We start from the raw sequence: 13607 nt of genomic DNA, 5'->3' as shown, positions 1-13607 counted from the left end.
TGTCCGTAGAATTTCATTGAATGTAAGGAAGGAGCCATTCTGATTTGGGACGCCCCTCCTGGGGAAGGCTGTGTGTGACTGTGGAGACAGGGAGTGTATGAGAACACTACACTTTTACTCACTTTTGCTGTGAACCTCAAACAACTCCAAAAAGTAAACTCTATTATGGTTAGAAAGCCTTGGTTTCTGGCTAGAGTCTATCTAGATAATGATATCTCATTAGTCTAACTTGGGTTGGCCAGGCAGAGCCAATCAGTTGTGAAGCATTGAAGAAACAGGATGCTGCTTTCTGAATGTTGGTGAGGGAGGAGGTGTCTGCTGTCCGTCTTTCTCTGAGATATTCCGAGTAACACGAGTCTGGAGAGAGGTCTCTTGAATAAAACATGTCTGGGTAGCTCTTAGAGATTCACAGTGTAGGCACTAACTTTTGAGTTTTGTTACTGAAAACAGCTGCCACCAAATGCAAAAACCTGAGTAAGATGGTTTAACTTAGCAGTTCCCAAGTACACACAGGACTTCAGATCATTAACAAATACCACACCAATAAAACTGAGTGGTGGTGTGGGGAGTGTTTCCAGATGCTCTTTGGGAAATGCTAGTCTAAAGCATTTCAATTAATGTCATAAGAAAGGCAAGCACATGAGAAACTTACTTTCATGAGGCCTCAAATCTAGCTGAGAAAGAAAGGCAAGGACTTGTCTTAAACTGGCAATTGTTTTATTGCTATTTGATGTTATCTAGTACGGTGTTTTATTTTTTTAAGATTTATTTATTTATGCATACAAGAACTGGGGTACAGGCCAGAGGTGTGGGGGCTGAGAGGATTCATCAGAGACAGAGTGGGGAACAGAACAGGTGGATTGACTGAAATGCACTGCTGAGGGGAGCAGTGGTTGAGACAGGAGAGGTCTGCTGTGCCATGTGGGTATCTCCCTGGCGGGCCAGGGATTGAACTTGTGCTTCAGTGGCTGCAGATAGCTACACAGTGCTGTGTCTTAACCCCTTACACCACCAGGGAGGCCCATGGTATTATATTTTATTAGAAAATCTCACACCATTGGTAAATGTGTGGATTTAAGCTGCCTTTTAGAGAATTTTATTATATTTTTACCATTATTTAATTTCATATAAGCAGATTGGAAAGGCAAGTTAATGGGGGAACCTGTTTCAATTACGGATTTTTGGTTTTCTCTGGATTCACTATGTAAAGAGAGACATACACAGAATTCTAGTTCTTGATATAGCAGCAGACGTATTAGTGGATTAATTTAATTTATTAGTGAAGTTAATGACTTGTTAGCCTCTTTGGTGGTGTTTGGGAGAATAATCAACCAACTGAAAATAGATGCATTTCTGATCTGCCACTCAGCAGCCCCTCTGCGGCGGCGCCCTCAAGCAGAGCGCTGAGGTAGGACTCTTATTTGCACACTCCTGCTTTCTTGTCCAAACACAGCAACTTGTTTCTCATGCCCTGAGTTGTGTGTGCATATCTCTTCAAGACACAGCCCTCACCTGTGTTCTGGAATAAATACCTAAATGAGGGGCCTCCCTGGTGGCCTAGGGGTTAAGTCTCAGTGCTATTGCTGCTGAGGCCTGAGTTCGAACCCCGGCCAGGGAGCTGACCCACATGGCACAGCAGACCTCTCCTGTCTCGCTTGCTGCTCCCCTCAGCAGTGTATTTCAGTAGATCAGCCTGTTTTGCTCCCCACTCTGTCTCTGCTGAATCCTCTCATCCTCCGGACCTGTGGCCCCGGTTCTCCTACACAGGGAAAAAAAATCTAAGTGATAGTTATGCAAAGAGTTTATTAGACAATTGAAGTGAAGATTCAAACCTAGGAGCAGCTCTATAGATATTTTACTCTGACAACTGTGCTAACAATCACAAATTTGATTTTAATTTATGTACTTGGGACTGAGTCATTGACATAAAAAATGTAAGTGTTCTTGACAGGGGGCTTCTGGTTCTAAGTTGTTTTGACCTAAAGATACGTTGACGCTGTCTATGGGCAGAGGAAGGCAATGTTGGAGTTCTTCCTTTCTGAAGAGTGCTCTGTGGAGATGCAAAGACTTGGTACCCATCTTTAAATGTTCTTTGCCTGGCTTTTTGGTCACAAGTGGGGGTTGAAAGGACTGACCTTGGGCCTCCCTGGTGGTACAAGGGGGTAAGTCTCAGCACTATGAAGCAATCTACAGCCACTGCAGCAGGAGTTTGATCCCCGGCCAGGGAGCTACCCACATGGTACAGCAGACCTCTCCTGTCTCCCCGCTGCTCCCCTCAGCAGTGTATTTCAGTCTGCCTGCCTGTTCTGCTCCCCACTCTGTCTCTGGTGAATCCCCTCACCCTCCTGCATCTCTGGCCTACACCCGGCTTTTGTATGCATAAATACATAAAATAAATCTTTAAAAAAAACAAAGAAAGGACTGACCTTGCCCACAGATTTGCACAGTTGTTTGAGACTTGAAGTGTATGCAGTTGGCTTCTGCTCTCTTGTCATGCCAAACAGGGAGGGGTCGATCATTTTATACTCTCGTCACACCTGCATGGCTTATATTTTATTTTTTTATTTTAATTTTTATTTTTTTTAAAGATTTATCCATCTATTTATACAAGCACTGGGTACAGTCAGAAGCATGGGAGGGTGAGAGAATTCACCAGAGCCAGAGCAGGCAAACTGATGAAATACACTGCTGAGGGGAGCAGCGGGTGGCAGGAGAGGTCTGTCATGCCATGTAGGACCCTCGCCAGTGGCCAGGGATCAAACCAGCGCTGCAGAGGCTGCGGGCAGCTTTGCAACCCAGCGCTCAACCGCTGCGCCACCAGGGGAGGCCCATGGCTTATATTTTAACCAGGCCATCCAAATGTATCTTCCAGCATGAAGAAAGATCTGTCCAGCTCTTGAATGTGATGTGACAAAAGAACAGAAATTTAACATTATTTACACTGGTAGGCACATGATCTATGGTGATAAAATATTGTCAGGGCTTTGACAGCAAATGGTTTCCTTTCCATTACAGTTTGCAATCATAATATCTATATTTAATAGCACTTTATAGTATATATTGCCCCTTCAGCTGTTTAGGAATCAGACAACTTCATCAGGAGAAAAGTCCTTTGCTCACGAAACAGTAAAACCAAGAGACATTGAAGAACATGTCCAAGCTGGAAGGAGGTGGAGCTGGGATTTGAATTCCATTCTTGATTCCATGTTCTTTCAACTAGATTTGCTGCCTTCTCGGAGATGGATGCCCTCTGGTTGGACAGGTAAAAATGAATTTATCAACATTACATTTAAATGGCATCTGTGATGCCCACTATATCGAATCACTTACTAGCAAGAATTCTTTTCGCTGCAGTCTTGAAGCTGTATTGATAAATCCACAGCTCTTAAACAAATTTTCATTACAAAACATTTCAAAAATATTCAAGAATAGAGAGAAGAACATAATGACTCCCTGCGATCCAATTTCCCAGTTTTAACAATCAGGTAGCACCTGGGTAAGCTTGTTTCAACTGTACCCCCTACCTCAACTGGATTAACTAGAATGTTCCAGAAATCATATCACTTCTGTACATTCTTAAGGATATGCCCCCAAGAGATAAAGTTTTCTGATTAGCTGCAAAATAAACCTCCACCAAATGTAGTGACTTGAGAAATAGTTTGTTGCTGTCTCTCGTGGTTCTGTGGGCTGACTGGGTGCCAGTGGGTAGTTTCATTTCAGTCTCTAAGCTGACTTTGCTCAGGGTTCATTAAGGCTACAGTCACTTAAAGATATGGGTAGGTGACCAGGTTGGACAGTGAGGTGGCTCAGTCAATATGGCTGCAAGTGGGGACCACAGACAATCTGCCCGTGTGTCCCAGTGTACCCGCTGGGTTCCTCGAGGGGATGGCCAAGAACAAGGGTTGTAAGACACTGGGATATAAGCTGTAAGACAGGGACACCTTGTTCTCAGAGCTTATGGCATTGGTTCCCTCACATTGGAGATGGCAATTCAGGAGGGTCACCAAGAATCACTGGAGCAGAATTGGACCCAACCTCTCAGTGAGAGGAGCAGCAATAAAATTAAGAAAACTCCTTAATATCCCGGTCAGTGAGTGTTCCAATTGCCTCAATTTGAAGTACTGGTTTGTTCAAAGTGGGATCAAGATGAAGTTCATGCATAGCAGTTAGTGGATATGACTTTTAAGATTCTTTTAATAAAAGAGCCTCCCTCATTTTTTTCTTGTTTGTTTGAAATTCATTTGTTGGAGGAGCAGGTCATTTGTTCTGTTGAATTTTGCTGCATGTTGTTTGTCTGGATTTTGCTGCTTGTATCCCTGATGTTCCTCTGCTTTTATTTCTCTCTTGTGAACTGTTGGAACCAGAAGCTTGATCCAGTGCTGGTCCACGATTTTGGTAGAAACACTTCTTGCATTACTCCAGGACGCACATCAGCTAGTCACTCTGGTGATGTTAACATCGATTCGTGGGTTCAGGTGTTGAATCCAGAGCTCCTTACTCCAATTGAGTCTGTTTAGAAAAAGCTTTTAAATAGTTGCCTCCTATTTTTGCAGGCTTAGGAAATGGAATGAGTCAATATTTATAAATCTCTGTCTGCATTTACTATGTGCTAACCCAGTGCCAGCCATCACATCAGTTGCTTTACACGAATCAATGGATTTATTTCTCATAGCAACCCTATAAAAGAGCTATTATGATTATTCCCATTTTCCAGAGGAGGAAACTGAGCCACAGTTCCCCCTGCCTCCCCCCCACTTCATGCCTGACATCCAGAGAGTGGAAATATTCCAGTGAATGCTTGTTTACAGAAGGGATTCATTCTCATTTTCAGGCTATCTGGGGGAAACCAACTTAGGGCCAGGGAGAGGAGAACAAGGAGGTGCAGGAGGGGGGAAAGGAGGGACTCATATTCACTTGCCTTCTTTTAAAATGCAGAGTCGCTGGGCTGAATCCAGAGGCTTGGAAGACAAATTCTGTCCCAGCTTCCTGATGGAGGAGAATGATTTATTTGACATTAACATCGCCCCCGCCCCCAATCCTTGCATTGTGCATTGTGTGAGGGGGCCAGCAGGGTGTGGCCAGCCCCTCTGGCAAAGGAGGCAGGGATGATGCCCCTATTTTACATTCATGTTACTTCCTTTACCCGACACTGAGTGCCTGCAGGAGGCTCAGAAATGACAATTTTATTTAAAAGAAAATATTTTCAAATGCAATTTGCAGTTTATACATGAAGAGTAATGAGCAAAATGGATGCAGCTGTCTTTTAAATTAACCCTGCCGTACCACCCCGTTTGCTTTCCTACCGAAGTGCTAATGCAGACAGATTGTGTACCTTTCATCAGCACTCTGGAGCCCTCTGGAGCTTCTGAGAGTGTGGGCTCAAAAGTGGAAGAAAAGACTTGAAAGAACAGAACTCAAGAACAGCACAGCAAAGCGGCTCTGGCTCCAGAGTGCACAGCAGGGGCTGGAGAGCAGGGCCCAGGGGGTGCTATCTGGCTGCAAGAATCTCCCCTCCCTCCAGGGCATATCTTTGAAGGACTCAGCAGCATTTCTTGAATCTCTGTAGAGCTAGATGGAGCCACCTTGGTGCTAGAATCCCAGTCTCCTGTGGTGTAGAACAGTTCAAGTGTTGACCTTGCGAGTTTGTTCTCCACCTTTTCATGTGGGGTCTCCGGCACCGCTGGGGCAGAGAAGTGTCAGCTCTATCCTGTAGGATAGATGTGATGTTCTGGAGACTGTGACCTTCTGTGGTCCTGTGTACCCTGCTGTGTGGGTCTCCAGGCTCATGGGCAATGTGTGTCGACTAAGCTAGTTTCTTAATAGTGCTTGAAAGCAGGAGACTAGTTCCAATTCAGAAGATGTAATTTCTTGGCATTCTGAGCATCGACTATTTGTTATTATAAAGGACCCAGAGTGACTTAAATCAGGATAAGCTTCACCCATTTACAAGGACAGAGACACAGACACACATGCAGAGGCACAGAGTTTAATTTTTTGATACTCATCACTCTAAGCAGACACTGATGACACATATGCATCCGGGAAGCAGGACGCCTTGGGCATGGCCGACACACAGCTTCCCAAGGAGTTTCTGACCCTATAAAGGAGTTCAGGTTCACTTGAAGGCATAGATGCCTCTGTCCATAGGCACCTTACTTCTTTTTGTGGGGGTGATGGCTGTGGTGGCCACATGGACCACCCAAGTTAACTTGAACATACTAACCACTCAGAGTGAGGGCATTTTACTGAGCAAGCATTTACTTCATTGTGAGTGTGATGACATTTTATGTGAGTGAGCTCTGCAGCGGTTGCTTATTTCTTAAAATACTTTTCTGTAATGCGTCTTTCTCATGGACAAGGAGACTTTCAATAGCATCTTGTTGGCTGGCGTCTTATGACTTTGGGATTGAGCCTTGTCTTCTGTATGAGAACAGCAAGGAGGAATGGATGGGAGAAAGGGAGGTAGGAGGGATGGAAGGGAAAGAAAATGAAACCTGTGGTAGTCATCTAGTAGCCCTGAAGCTGGCTAGCTCATTAAAACTGAGTTGAGTAAATCCTTGCTGACAGATTGGTTTTTCCGCCCACGTCTTCTTTCCTAAGCTAAGGGTTTGGCCACACTGCCTGGTTGGAGATGACCATTAGCTTGGTCTTTATTTCTCATGTTGGGCTAGTGGTGCAAAGTCGCAGGAGGGGCAGAGTCCCCAGTCATGATGTAATGAGATATCTACCTCACTCTTGTATGTCATTTACACAAGTGGAGCATCACGGGAGCTGGGCTGGATTGATGTCCCCTCCAAGAATAGCACTGATTAGAGAACAGATTTTCCCATATACACAGCCATTTTTAATTCACTGCCTACCACAGCTGCCAGCCTGCAGAGATAATTCCTTCTAGCAGAATAGCTCTAGATTATTATAGGGAAATCAAATTTGCATAAAAGCACTCCTCTCTCGCTCCCTCTCTCTCGCTCCCTCTCTCCCCCCTTCTAGTTTTCTTCTTCTTCCTCCTCCCTCTCTCTGTCCTCACAAAGCAGGCACTGTCCCTTCTTCTTATGAAGAGCTTTTTTTTTTTTTGTTAAATGGGAAGGAGGAGAAAATACAATGTTTTCCTTGAAAAATGCCACATAGAAACTTTCTGTACAACTTGAAAAGATTTTGAGGACTAGTTTCACACTTCACATTTGATAGATGCTTCACTGTTTCAAAGTGCTTTTCAGTCCAACAACAACAACAAAAAATAGTATTTATTTTATTTTGTCTGAGTACAGACCCTGGGGACCTAGGGTTGAGTGGCCTTTGCTTTGGAAAAACTTATTTTATTGATTCATGGGAAAACTGAACGAGATAAATAAGGCGGGCATCATTTGGTCCATTTTTGCAGATGAGGAAACTGAGGCCCAGCAAAGTTTAAGAGACCTTAGTGGAAGGAGTGGGAGCTGGAACCCAGGTGTTCAGAATGCTACTGGGCTTTTCTGGGCTGAAGCCCCTCCAGAGGAGAAAGTTTGCAGCTGCTAGTTGACTAAGCCTTTTAACTTGACACTGAAAAATCAGAGCGGTTGAGTCCCTCCTCTCTGTCCTCTACCAACACGGAACTGGCCACGTGCCACATCCTTGGGTCATTGCGGTGAGGACCAGCTCGTGGCCCAGAGGCTGCGAGTGGCCCCTCTGCTTAATCTGGGGGAGGCAGGGACTTGCCTGGAGCTGCTTTCTTGCCGTTTTTAAAATCATTGTTCAGTTTTTCCATTGCCTCGATTTTTCAGCTTTTAAGTTGACAATTTTTCAGCTTAAAAAAATAAAAAAGATATTGTTCCCTGCAGGTCCCCAATCCTGATGATTCAGGATTTGGAAACTCACGAGAGATTTTTACTTTCCTAGCCACCATAGGGTGATACTCGTGTTCTGAAAAGGCCTTTCATGGCCATTGTTTTATTGAATTGCTTTTTATTTCTAATCCGTTTAAAGCCACTTTGTGGGGTGGTAGGGGGGTAAGATGAAGAATGTGAAGGTAGAAGTCTACCCAGCCCTCACTTTTACTCCTGGGCTTTATTTTTTCTGATTTTGTTGGGCCAATTTCTATGCAGAATCTAGGTTCTTCTTATTAGGACAATGAGGATAAGGCTATTATAAGACAGACATAGAGAGATGAGCATGGTGTTGAAAACGCTTCCCATATAAGGTGTTGCTAAGTTCTAATTTACTGCAGAAGCTTAATTGAATCATTTCACTTAACCATGGAAGTCACAGGTTAGATGAATTACCCGGGAATCTAAGAACAAAGCTGGGGGAGGAAGAATCTTCCGGAGCCCTCCCTTGCAGCCTGGCATAGGGAGGTCCCTGGTTCTGAGTCCCGCAGCTGGTGTGCCTCTTCCTGGCCAGATGCTGTCACTGTTTTGCTCCATGGGAGTTGAAGTAACAATCTGGTTAGGGTCCCTCTTTGGGTTACATGTTGTTTTGGGTGCTCTTTACATGATCTTGCAATGCTGACATTCCAAATCTGGGGATAGCTCAGGATTCTCCCAAAAAGGTGTCTGCCTGCACTCACTCTGGCTCAAGAGCAGGGTTAGCGGCAACCATCTTGCCCTCAAATACTCTCCTTTTTTTCCACTGTTTAAAATTCCTCTTACGTTGCCCTGTTTGTCTTTAGGCTTTGATTCTGTGTTAAAAACCAGTGTTTAACTTTTCCAATTGCAGAGTTTCCAAAACACATTCATAAACCTCACCTCCTTCTATCTTTGCAATCACCCTGTGAGGTAGGCGAGTGGCCTTGTCTCCTTTTGGGAAAAAGAAATACAGAGCTTGAAAGGTATGAATTGGGAGCTAGAGAAACTGGCTTTGAATCCCAGTTGTAACTCATTAACCGTGTGACCTTGAACAGGGGCTAGCGCCTCTCTGAAATAATTTCTGACATACTGAGAATGAAAAGTTTACAGAGTTTTTTTTTTTTTTTAAAGATTTATTTATTCACACAAGAACCGGGGTACAGGTCAGATTCGCGGGAGGGTGAGAGGATTCACCAGAGCCAGAATGGGGAGCAGAACAGGCAGACTGACGAAATACACTGCTGAGGGGAGCAGCGGGCGCGGCAGGAGAGGTCTGTGTGCTATGTGGGACCCTCGCCTGCCGGCTGGGATCGAATTGGCGCTGCAGAGGCTGCGGACAGCTTCACAGTGCAGTGCTCAACCGCCTGCGCCACCAGGGGAGGCCCTACAGAGTGGTTTTTAAGAATTAGAGAAAACATTTCCATCTACTTACTCATCATTCATTTATTTTAAAATTTTGTTGCGCCCCTAAGGAGACTCAGGCACCATGCTAGGTGAGGTGGTTTTTGGAGTCTGTGGGTTTGGAGTGCGAGGTCCTTGGCTTCACTCTGGGAAAGGTGTCACCAGAGCTGCCCTTTCAGTGGCATGTGGCAAGTTTCCCAGGTGGGTTTTTCCATGAGACAGAGATGTTAGTTTTATTTAAAGAGCAGGTTTATTAGGGAAAGGGACAGAAGAGTAAAGGACGCTTGCGTGGACACAAGTGGGCAGGAAGAGCTGCCCCAAAAGGGACAGGTTTGCTGAGAGGTCTGCATGGTTGCAGGCAGGCGGCCTTGAGGAGAGCTGCCTTTGCTGTGGGAGGTCAGGGAAGAGAAGCCCCGGCATGTGCAGGTCACGGGCAGGCAGCAGGCTGCTGCCCTGCAGAGGGAGAGAGTTGGTGATAAGAGGCACCTGCCTATGCACAGGTGGGCAGTGGGGGTGCTGCCCCGAGCCTGTGCAGAGACTGTACGGATATAGTCTTCTTCTGTTTGGGAGGAGCTTATTCCTTGTGAGCCTTTGGTTTGTTGCTGATTTTGGATAACAGGGCAGAATCTGAAAGGGACCAGAGATTCTACAATGGCCTCAATTTCCATATCTTTATCCTTGGGCCTGTGCTCCAGTCTGACTCCCTAGAGCAATCAGACACCTGCTTGGGCCTTATGCTTTGTGATAAGGCAGTGGTGCCTAAGGATCTTGATTTCTGTAGCTGAGTTAATGGTCATGTTAATCCCCTCTATCCCCACCTCCTCCTGTGAGTCAAGTTCTGGTCTTGTGATGCTTCTTTTAGGTTTTCTATTTTTCCCTCCATCACTAGGCACAGAGGATATATAAGCCACCTCCCCCCCCCCAATTGTTTACAATCCAGCACCAAGCATAGTGTTGAGCACATAGTAGTCTCTCAATTAATAGTGGTTATTTCTTATGGTTGACCCAAAGTCACTTGGTGAGTACAGAGAAGAAAAATGGAACTCACATTTTGGAGTCTTTAGCACTGAAGTCTGACTAATGGGCTCTGTCTACCACACCTCAGGTCAAAGGCAGCTCACTCTCATTGCACCCTGAGCCATTTTCTTGCAGTCCCTCTCTGGAATCCAGTCATATGTGAGTGTGTCTCTCTGTTTGGGCAGCTATAGCAGAACACCATAGACCCACACCCAAGACATTTATTTCTCACAATTGTAGAGGCGGGAAGTCCAAGATCAAAGTATACACAGATTTGGTGTCTGAAGAGAGCTCACCTTCTCATTCATTGACTGCTTCTGTCTGTGTCCGCCCATAACCTGGCAGAAGGGGGCACAGGAACTCTCAGATGGGGACACTGATCTCATTCAGGAGGGCTCCACCCTCAGGAGGCCCCCACCTCCTAATGCATCACCTTGGGCATCAGGTTTCAACACAGGCATTTTAGGGGCACACAAGCATTCAGTCTCAAGCAGTGAACAGAGTAGGGTGGATTGTGGCCCAGCTCAAGGGCAATTTACTACATTTCTCTAATCCTCAGGGGGCTCCATTTGTCCTGAATTCATTTTAGTTTTCAGACACTTGGCTTATCTCACTTTTTACATAGATTCATTTAAAAATCATCACCATCTTCATCATCATGAACATCCTGAACATCATGAACATCCCTGCAGACTGGGCAAAGTCAGGACCCAGCTCTTCAGGGGGTCACACAAGAAATCCCTGCCCGACGTCCAGCCCAGGCCTTGCATTAGGTGAAGTGCTCCTTAATGGCCGCTGTGATGGTTGGTTAGACTGCCAATCAGGAACGTGGGGGGCGGGGAGCAGCTTCCTCCCCTCTCTTCCTTGGCTGGGTGGGGGAAGCACCCCTTTGCAGCAGTTTCTGATTGCGAGGGGTGTGGCTGGTGTCTCCCCCTACCTCTCAGCTACCTCTCAGTTCTTGCTTGGTCCACATCCTCCAGCCGAGGCTGTGCGGGCTGGCCCCTCAGTGTGGGCCAGATGAGGGCTCAGGGCTGTCCCTGGTATCCACTTCTCCAGCCAACCGGTGTGGATCGTTGCTAGGCAACCGAAAAGCCAAAATGGCGCAAAGCAAACAAGCAATTACCATTCAATCAAATGGCAACATTTTTGAGCATTCCCAACACCCCCTTCGCCCCCCAAATAACTAAATATTACCTGTTAGCACACAAAACCCAAAGTCACCCTAGCAGAGGGCACAAGCAGGATGGCAGTGACAGGTCCTCAGTGGGATGGAGCAGTCTGGGGAGGCTCTGGGGTGGGAGATGCCTCCACTGCCTGCTGAAAAGCACACCCCAGAGCTAGCCTGCTTTCCGGCTGTTGGAAACACAAAGGCCTCTTGCAATGTCTTTGTGTTAAGGAACATTGGTGCTAATGCAAGTCTTTTGTAAAACAAAGTGGCATAATGCAAACTTTTGAAAAGGGGTGGGCACCTGTTCCTCTCGGTTCCAACGTGCCTGGGGGTGGGGCAAGGCCCCTTAAATCTGCAGCCTGGAGAGGGGCCAGGCGCAAACTTCTGCGTTAGGCTTAGTGTCCGAAGACAGACCCGCCAGTTCAAGTCCCAGTTCTGCTTCTTGTGAGCCGCGTGATTCGACTTCTTTAAACTGCGTTTCTTCATCGAAAGGTAGGGATAAGAATAACACGACTTATGTAATGCGAACTGTGTTCTGGGCACTTGACACACCAACTCATTTATCTGCACTTCAGCTCTGTGAATTAAGCTACTGTTATGTCTATTTGTAGATGAGGGGATTGAGGCATAGAAAGAGAAACTCACTTTGCTCCAGGTAAATGACAGAGCTGGGATTCACTTCCAGGCCGGCTGACTCCAGAGATCTGCGCTCCTAACCATTCTATTTCTCTCCTTAACAGGGAGGAATAATTACCCCACATTAGAGGGTTTTTATGAGGCTCAGAAGAGATAAGCAGGAGAAGCAGTAAACATCAAGCTTGGCACATAGTATGTGCTTAGTGAAACTTTCTCAAATGAAAAATTTTCATTTTGTGATACCACGTATTCATTTCCAATTTCTTCACTTTATTTAAGCTTAGAAACCATCCTCCTTTTGGCCTGTTTTAATTCTCTATTCTATTGTTTTTTCTGTTTTTCTTCATTTGAATTTTGAATTTTGAGTTATTTTAGCCCCAAGCGTAGTTTAAAATTTTAAAATTATTTAGGTTTTTTTTTTTTTTTTGTGGTAAGGACACTTAACAGAGATCTCCCCTCACGTTAGTAAACATGTAAGTGTGCTATTGACTCTAGGTCCAGGTGGAATTGATCTCCAGAGCTTATTCATCTTGCTTGCCTGATACTTATGACTGTTGATTAGTGACTTATTCTTCCGTCCCCCTATAGCAGTCTGTGATCACCTATGGCCCTTCATTCTGACTGTGGGTGACCTTCTATAGCAATTCCCAGCCAGGCCTTACAACACCAGTGTTTTCCAGGGATCTCAAACTCTGAGGCACACATGTCCATCTTGGCTTCATGCTGGGAATTTGAAACCTAATGCTGATGAGTTGCCCCATCATGACACTGTGATACCCTCATGGCAATGCAAATATTTACTATAAATATGAAATATTGATTAAGTGTCTGCGTGGACCCGATGCATTTTCAAATGCCCCAGATACACTTAAATGACCCTGAATCATGCCCCTCTGGACTTTTAAGTCCAAAACAAAAACATGCTCCATTTGTCCTGTATTCATTTTAGTTTTCCGACACTTGGCTTATCTCACTTTTTGCATAGATTCATTTAAAAGTCATCACCATCTTCATCATCATGAACATTATCCTTCCTGCTATCATCACAACAAGCTCTTACTATGTGTTAAGTGCCACGCACTTTGCCTGAACCATCTCGTTTAATTCTCACATTAAAACCTAAAATGAAGATTTCTGCAAATTAGTCACCTACAAATGAAAGCAAATGTTGTGTAAATATCATTGCTAGCAATAGTTACAACAGAGGGAAAGAGAGAGAAATGCATCCCAGCTCTTTGAATATTTACGAATTGCTTCATAGAATATTTAAAGAAATTTCTTTGGTATAAATGTCCATATGCCTGGAGTAATATAATACATATCAAAATATTGACAAAACTGTTCGTATTTGTTTCCAAAACATTGTCTAGTGGACATGTGGATCTTTATTTTGTTAATATAAATATTTAATGAGCTGTTACTTGTTCTGTCACCTCGATTATCTCCCACACCCCACTTTTTCTGCTCACCTGTGGAAGTTCCAGACTTCCCTATAATGCCTTTTCACTCTGATAATAAATTAACAGTCAATTAACAATTTCAGTTCCAGTGAGGCACAGAGATTT

General features: G+C 44.9%; 1 protein-coding gene across 2 annotated transcripts in view; it reads left to right on the top strand.

Moving 5' to 3' along the window:
- PPARGC1A (PPARG coactivator 1 alpha) overlaps positions 1–13607 on the top strand; it is a 612967-nt gene that overhangs the window by 31114 nt on the left and 568246 nt on the right. Inside the window, exon 1 of one of the 2 annotated variants that reach the window (XM_054687883.1) lies at positions 11696–11898. The exons of the other annotated variant lie outside the window; for it this stretch is intronic. The gene's annotated coding sequence lies outside the window, so the exon portion shown is untranslated. Of the gene's footprint in view, positions 1–11695; positions 11899–13607 lie in introns of those variants that run through there. 2 annotated transcript variants of the gene reach the window in all.

Source organism: Talpa occidentalis, unplaced genomic scaffold (assembly GCF_014898055.3).
Source record: "Talpa occidentalis isolate TD23 unplaced genomic scaffold, MPIMG_talOcc4v2.1 talOcc4.6, whole genome shotgun sequence".
NCBI classification, from domain to species: domain Eukaryota; kingdom Metazoa; phylum Chordata; class Mammalia; order Eulipotyphla; family Talpidae; genus Talpa; species Talpa occidentalis.
Note: the sequence above shows the minus strand (reverse complement) of the source record. Positions and strands in the feature narration are given on the sequence as shown.